This window comes from Castor canadensis, chromosome 14 (genome assembly GCF_047511655.1).
Source record: "Castor canadensis chromosome 14, mCasCan1.hap1v2, whole genome shotgun sequence".
Classification (NCBI taxonomy): Eukaryota; Metazoa; Chordata; class Mammalia; order Rodentia; family Castoridae; genus Castor; species Castor canadensis.
In genome coordinates this window covers 29118153-29126080 of record NC_133399.1, presented here as the reverse complement: position 1 = coordinate 29126080, position 7928 = coordinate 29118153, and the positions used below count along the sequence as shown (strand labels likewise).

The 7928-nt window shown below is 41.0% G+C and overlaps 1 pseudogene; it reads left to right on the top strand.

Moving 5' to 3' along the window:
• The first annotated feature begins 1210 nt into the window (after window positions 1-1210).
• LOC109676562 (ligand of Numb protein X 2 pseudogene) lies at window positions 1211-6094 on the top strand (annotated as a pseudogene).
• The last annotated feature ends 1834 nt before the right edge of the window (window positions 6095-7928 follow it).

Sequence of the window (7928 nt, the reverse complement as noted above, 5' to 3'; positions counted from 1 at the left end):
CGGGCACATACTTTCACTAGAATAATCATCATTCTATATCTGAAGCTCAGGCTACAGTGCTTACTCTAGGAAGTACAATTTTTAATACTGATAACCATAGTTTACTTTAAAATCTGTCAGCCAACAGTGCGTGTGGTACGCAGTGTGTGTCACACGGCCTAAGCTGTAAGCCAGGTCCAGCATGAAGTCTCATTAAGAAAGCATGCCCTGCAGGAGGTCAGCTGCTGTTCTAATCAGGAACTTCAGTCTCCACCACTTGCTAATTAGTATTCTGCACATCGAGTTATAGTCCTCTGCTTGTTTGATAATAGTTGATTGCTTATTAATATTCTCAATTAGAATCTCATTTTCACAATCTCATTTGTATAATTCAAAATATTTAAGTCATGTAAATTTGCACAAAGATTTTAGAGTCTTGCCTCAGTCTACATATACTACTTATATGAATCCAACAGAGTGCAAGAGTTAAACATTTAGTGTTTTAGGGAAAGTAAAGAAGTCTTGATCTTATCTCCAGTCAGGAACTTACATTTTACTTTGGTGCTTGAAATAATGGCAACCTATTTCTGCCTCGCTAATGCTTTTGTGTTTGATGTCAGAGAACCATAATAAATCTCAAATCTGCAACTAATGGATAATACCATGAACGCTGTATGTATATGGGAATATTTTTGTTCACCTTGCTGAAGATACATTAGCATCAGGAAAAAATTTGAAAAATATTTTTATTCATATTGATATTTACAAAATATTTTCCAACTTTGCCATTAAAAGATACCAATTCAGAAAGTTTGTTTATTAAGATGTGTTATTAAACTGACTCTGCCTAAAATTTATAAACTTCATAAGGAAACATAAACGTTTTCTTTAGAGAAGTATTATATAACATTAATACAGAAAGATTCTCTTTCAGAGATGAAAAATACATATTTAACTGAAAATAAAACTGTTCAAATGTAACTGTGAAGAAATTTGGCACAGTGGTGGCAAGTCCAAGGGGAGGAGAGACCAGCTGGCTCCTGGCTCTCCCTTAGTAGGCAGTAAAGAGCAGGAGCTGGCAATGGGCTGAGGTACTGCCAGCTGTGCACGCCCTGGGCGGCTGCACTTTCCCTGGCTTTAGTCAGATAACATCTCTTTCTATTAAAGGAAGGTGAACCTTCAGTGGAATTCTAACATGTAAGGGTCCAGAATATGCGCCAGTTGATTCAGAATGGGAACAAGTGATGAGATGGTGTCAATGGAACAGACCTCTTTCTGGTCCTCCTAAACCCCCTGTGCTTTGAGTGTGACCAGAAGCACTGGACAAAAGGAAACCACTTGTATAATTACCCTGATGAAGTGGATGGTAACCTTGTCTGCCATATTTGCCTTCAGCTTTTGCCGCAGCCACTGGATACATCCTGTGGACACACATTCTGCTCTAAGTGCCTCAGAAGCTTTTTACAAGAGAAAGACATCTGTCCATTGGATCAGAAAAGACTTCATTTCAAGTTGTGTAATAAGTCTAGCATTATAGTTCATAAACTTCTAAACAAATTATTAGCTTTGTGTCCGTTTTCTTCAGTGTGCCATGATGTAATGCAACACTGTGATCTGGAGGCACATCTTAAAAACAGATGTCTTGGAGCTTCTCATCAGAGAGTTGCCCTGAAAAGGAAAACTAGTAAAACTCAGGTATTGAGAATGAAAGTGGATCCACTATCATTGATCCTCCAGGTACTTCATCCTGAGAAACGGACTGCTGGGGGACAAGTACGGGCACAGTGCCCACCAAGCAGAACTTGACATCACTTTCTCTTCCCGTGTGGACTGAGGAGCCTGGCCTGGACAACCCTGCCTTTGAGGAGAGCTCTGGAGCCTACACTGCACAAACAGCCACTTACTTTACCAGAAGGAGAAATCACCACAGTGGAAATCCACAGCTCTATTCCATACGTTCAGTTGGGGATTATTGTGGGTGGCAATGAAATACCAATGATTGCCATTGTCATCCAGGAAGTCTACCAGGAAGGGATCATTGCCAGAGATGGGCTACTCCTTGCTGGGGACCAGATTCTTCAGGTCAACAACTATGATATCAGCAAGGTGTCCCATAACTATGCCAGAGCAGTCCTTTCCCAGCTCTGCACCACGCTGCATCTGACTGTGCTGCGGGAAAGTTGCTTTGGCAACCAAGCATACAACCATTCTGATGGGAACTCCCCTGGAGGTGATTTTCTACATGGTTCTTCATAAATGGGACTCCATCGAACAGGTTGTCAATAAAATAGTCTGAATGATAGGTGAGTCAGGCGTTTTAAGTCTCGGCTGGTTGGCAGGGGGGCAGGCAGCCCACAACGGCAGGCTTAGCAGCAATGACAAGACTGCTGGCCAACAATAGGCATGATCTGAAGCATGGGACTCCAGAGCTCACTGCCTAGATCACTTAGGCTAGTGGAGAGAGGGTGAACTTAACAAGAGCTAGACCAGGGAAACCCCAGCCTGGCAACACCACCTGGGAAGCAGGAACTCCCAATAGCAGCCAGCACCATATGCAGCTGCCCTCCCACAACAGACCACTCACATAAGGCTCTTATTCAGTGTATTACATGCCAAGAAAAACACACTACTGTAAAGGAGGAACTGCATGAGTCCCTTGGAATGACAGTTGCTGGGGGCAGAGGGATCTTTGTGACCAGTGTGCCACCGCTGGCTGCCTCACACAAGATGGCAGGATCAAGAGAGGTGATGTGCTGCTGAATATCAATGGCATTGATTTGGCCAATCTAAGTCACAGTGAGGCCATGGCTATGCTGAAGGCCAGCATTGCTTCCCCAGCAGTTGTGCTAAAAAGCGCTGTAGATCCAGGTTGTTGAGGAGGCAACTCAGACCTTGGAAGAGCAGAAAATTGATTTCAGTGTGAATGAGTATGATGCCAGCTGGTCTTTCTCATGGCACGTGGCTCGGGCTTCCAAATGCCCTTCATAGCTGCCATGATATAGTTTAATGAAGAAGCTACTTGGGAAGCTGGGGTTTTAGTATTTTCGATGGATACGAAGGTTAGAACCACACCAATCAGCCTTTTTTCATTAATCCCATTTTGTTGGGAACTCTTACTTACTACAATGTAAGGTTAAAACCTGGAGACATGATCATGGCTGTAAATGGCCTGTTAATAGTGGGCATGAGCCAATCTGGTGAGTTTACACTTTCAGAAATCAGACTCTCAGTGATCAAAATGTTAATCTACAGTAACAAATAAGCCTGCCCAAACTGTGACCCAGCCAGCTGGATTATAATATGTGGTGGTTCTTTGTTTTTAGTGACTGAATCATAAAGTGAGTTGTACATCCCTCAAGACCAGTGTCTGTGCAGACACTAACAACAGTGTTTGCTGCCAGACAACACCACGAATGAATACATTGTAAGTTTGGGTGATACCTGTTGCTCATTTTTCATTGGTGTCAAGATTTCAAGACTTTGTGCTGTTTATAAAGTGATTTTCTGGTTTATTGTCCTTCTACTTTAATCTCTCACCACTCATAGATGATAAAGTCATAAATCTGATGCCACTAAAGAGTTGTTTTTAAATAATGTACTGTTATTAAAATAGTGGAGAAGAAAAGGTAATGTTATCCAGGGACAAAGGAGATCCAAAGTAATTACAGCTTAGAGCTGGAGATGGTAATGCTGCATTTATTGAACGGTCCAAAAGCATTGAAGGTTCATTTTCAAAGGGATGTTTTGCTATGTAGGAGAATTTTGAAGGCATTTTACTAGAAACCATTCTAGAGTTTGTACTATATTTATCAGCAATCTTGTCTGAAAATATTTTTGTGATTTACGCAATTAAGCTAGATGATAAAAAATGAAAAATTTGTTTCTTACTATCCAAAATGAAATATGACATATTTTCATAAAAGTGAACATTATCTAGAAATGTTTTCTAATACCTAAATTACAGTCTGCTTCATTTTAGCAATGTCACCAAAACTTAATTCCTCTATGGTAGAGAAACACTGTCTTTCATTATTGTCTTTTGTTTTGCTTTGTTTTGTTCTGTTTTGGGGGGCCTGTGGTTGAACTCAAGGCTTCATGCTTACTAGGTCAGGACTCTACCACTTGAGCTATGCTCCAGCCCTCACCAGGCTTTGCATTTTTGCTGATATCCACTCCACTGTTCACAAACATCTCTATCCATGGTTCTCATTGCTGAATTAGTCTTTTTTATCTAGCTCCTACAGTCACAGATTCTCTTCAATCCCTGGTCTTATTCCACCTCCCTTTACCAATCTTAGTCTAAAGTGGTGTTCTGTATGTAGTAGCTGAATTTTCTGTATTTTCGATATCTTAATATGTATCTTATCTTTGTCATTTAAATTGCAATTCCTTCAGTTTCTTTGTTATATGTGGAATGCACAGCAATATGCCTAAAGTCTAAAAACACTTGGTGGTAAATCTTTGTTGATTTTAATTAAAAAGTAGCTGCCAATAAATGGTATGTCAAGATACTGTCTACAGATGCTGTGGTTCATACAAAATGATTTGCATTTTGTATCTCTTTACCTACATTTGCATGAAATTATTCCGCCTGTCATTTTAACTTTTCAATTTCATGAAACTATCAAAAGCAATTTCAGAAGTTGTAGTACCTTTTATTTAGAACTGATTTCTCAACAAGAAATCATTTACAGAGCAAGACGGTAATGCACTAATGGTTGACAGCTTTGTGAAGTTCTAAAAGTTACTTGTGTAAACAAGTGAAAATTTCACAAGGAGTCACAGCTCACAAAATTGGAGACCTCTATATGAATATAAGTAAATGATGACACAGATGTCATTTCCCATTTTTCAACATACCCCTAAATGATTAGTTAATTCAAAGATATTAAATATCTACTATGTGCAGATACTGTCCTTGATGCCTGGAGTGTGGCATCTACTGGAACTTCTGCCCTAGATTTATATTCTCAGTCAAGGTAAGACAAAAGACAACAGTATGTGGAATGTAGTAATAAGGATGATAAATCACCTAGACTAAAGCTCTGAATGATAGTGACACAGAGGTTGTAGGTTACTTTAGCGAAGACACAGAAGGCTTGTCTGAGAAAAAATGTTTTAGTATGTACATAAGTGAAATGAGAGACATATAAGGACTTGAGAAAAGTGTTCCAGGTAGGGGAAGACTCAGGGTAAATTTTTAGGGAAGGACTGAGTTTTTAGGTTGCCAAGAAGTCAGCTATGCCTGGAATTGACACCATGCATGGCATTATAACTTAGAGTTGAGGATTCTTTTCTAAATGGGATAAGAAGTAAATGGTTAGTTTTGAACAGGCAAATGACCAACACCTCGTGTTGAGGCCTACATTCTCTACTTCTCTTCTCTCCTTGGAAATTCTCCACATTCCCTTCAGTGCAACAATGTTCAGAGGGAATCTGAGTGCTTTGAGCAGGCTGGACTCAGCTCACAGCTCGTTGCTAATTCATACACTTTGACCAGCCGTCTAAGTGAATAGTTGGAAGAAATTACTTATGACAGTTGGTTTCCATTTTGCTCAAGCATATCAATTGATTTAGGAATCTGTTTAATTGAGACATTGGGATAATAAATAGAGGTCTCTTGTTTGAAGAGGATATAGAGAAAAGCCTTTGTATTAGTTTTTAAAGTTTACCAGTTGAGGTAAATAGCCTTCATGACAGGGAACAAGGTGAAAGGGAAGAAGATGTGTCTCCTCTCTTCCCCCAATAGACAGGATCCTTTTTGTGCTAAAGTATTTTTTGCAGCTTTTGGAAAACTGCGGACTCAGCAGAGGGACCCCTTCCTCTATCCCCTAGCAGTGCTGCAGCAATCCGCGTCCCGCGCGCGTCCACCATGAACAAGGCCAGCCACAGGGACAGCCGTGCCGAGAGCTCCACGGACAGAGAGAAGCAGCTTCACCTGCGCGTGTGCGTGCTCAGCGAGCTGCAGAACATCGAGCCGGACAACGTGAGCACGCTGGAGTTCCTGGTGTTGGTGAGTGACCCCACGCGCAATGCGGGAAGGAAGCGTTGTCTGCGCCAGATCCGCGGGACCGGCGGGGGCATTACGGACACTGAATCAATGCTAGGGCGCTGAGTTCCCAGGCGCAGTGACCTAGAGGGGACTTGCTGATGGCCAGATGCCCCTCGAGTGTCCCAGGCTCTGGTAATCTCCAAGCCTGAAAAGTTAGCTCCAAGTGACAGCACAGCTCTTCTGGTCAGGGCATCCAGGCCGCCCCCACTTCCCCCCTTTTCTTTTATCCTTGTTCCTGGCCTGCTTACTTGCCTGGGTCATTTTATCCCTTCCCTAGATACTGTGTTTTAAAGGATTGGTTTGGTGATTAAGGAGCTAGTCTGCTACATTCAGGTACATGTAGTTAAAAAAATATATATACATATGTATATATGTATGTATATTCATATATATAAACATGTATGTATGTATATTCATATATATACATATATATACGTATGTCTTCGAATCTGCTAGAGTCCTTTATTCAGACTCAGGTGGCACTGAAGCCTCCTTAGTTAAAATGATATGTGAGACATGGTGCTCTGGGGTGGAGGGGTGCAGGAGTGCAGAAGGAGCAGGAGGGTGCCTGTCCCCAGCAGCTGTTGCCTATTAATGCCACATGCCAACCCACTATAACCCTACAGTCTCCTTCCTCTGGTCTGTCTTCTGCTCAGGTCCCCTGTGCACAAGGGGAACTGAGAGTGGTGCAATGAAACTCATGGCCAAAAACTTCAGGATTTCATATTATTGGGCCCAAACTTTGCTTCCAGGTTTCAGCTTGCCTCACTGGAAGTCTGCTTTGAAAACATTTCATTAATTTTTAGGGCAGGAGGGGCAGAACTGAGGGAAAATAACTTCAGTGACTTCACTCATAGGTGGAGTTTTTCCTGGTCACTGCTGAAAAGACAAAGAATTGTGCAGATTAGCTTCTGTTCACCCAGTTCCCTGGGAGAACATCATTCAAAGAACCAGAAGTAGCCTCCCCATCTCACTCAAAACTTCTGGCCTTCTCTTTGCATCACTGTGTACCATACGCCTCAGGTCTGAAGGGAAATGTTTCAAATGCCAAACTTCCTCCTCAGTTTTGTGAAACCTGTAAAGTTCCTGCTCAGTCAGGACAGAGGAATATCCCTTGACTGTGTCAAGAAGGAAAGAAAAGTGTCTCAAACTATGTAAAATGCACAGGTTGTCTTCTGGTTGACTTCTCAAAATCCGTATAGGTGAGTCCCCAGGGGCCACATGCTTTGGAAAGGTGCAGGTATGTGAGAACACCCTGGCAGTTGATGATATACAGGTCTATTGTACACCCCATGCAGCAATGACTGAAAAAGAGCATGATTTTTAGGAGATTTAATTTTTAAGTTTTGAATTTCTTAAAGTGCTTTCTGAAAAGAGATGAAAGAAATACGGTACAAATGGTAGGTTACAAAAGTAAACTAACATCTATTTTAAGAACCGATTTGTTGCTCCTTTATTTAGAATGCCAGATTTTCCTTTACTCTGAACACCTGATAATTACAATTGGGAGCATTATTACTATATGTACCATGAGTAAACAAGCATGGGAGGAATAAAGTAAATTGTATTTTCTTCTACAAGTAGAGCATCATCTCATGACTTCACTCATTACCTAGAAATTGAGCTTCTTTGATTTTCATTGTCTTTTTCCATTGTTTGTGCTTCATGTATTTTTACCTAAATGTAGTTATTGGCCTGAATGTCCTCTTAAACAAAGGTTTGCTTTGGGTTCTTTTTGTTCAAAATTATTTGAAGCATAAGTTCTATCTATAACACATTATTCAATTTTTCTCCTTGAGAATTAGTCATAGCTACACTTATTTGCCTTTTAGTTTTACTCAGTCATGTGTATTTGACATAGTCAGACTAGTTTTCCTACTAGACTTAATTTACCAGA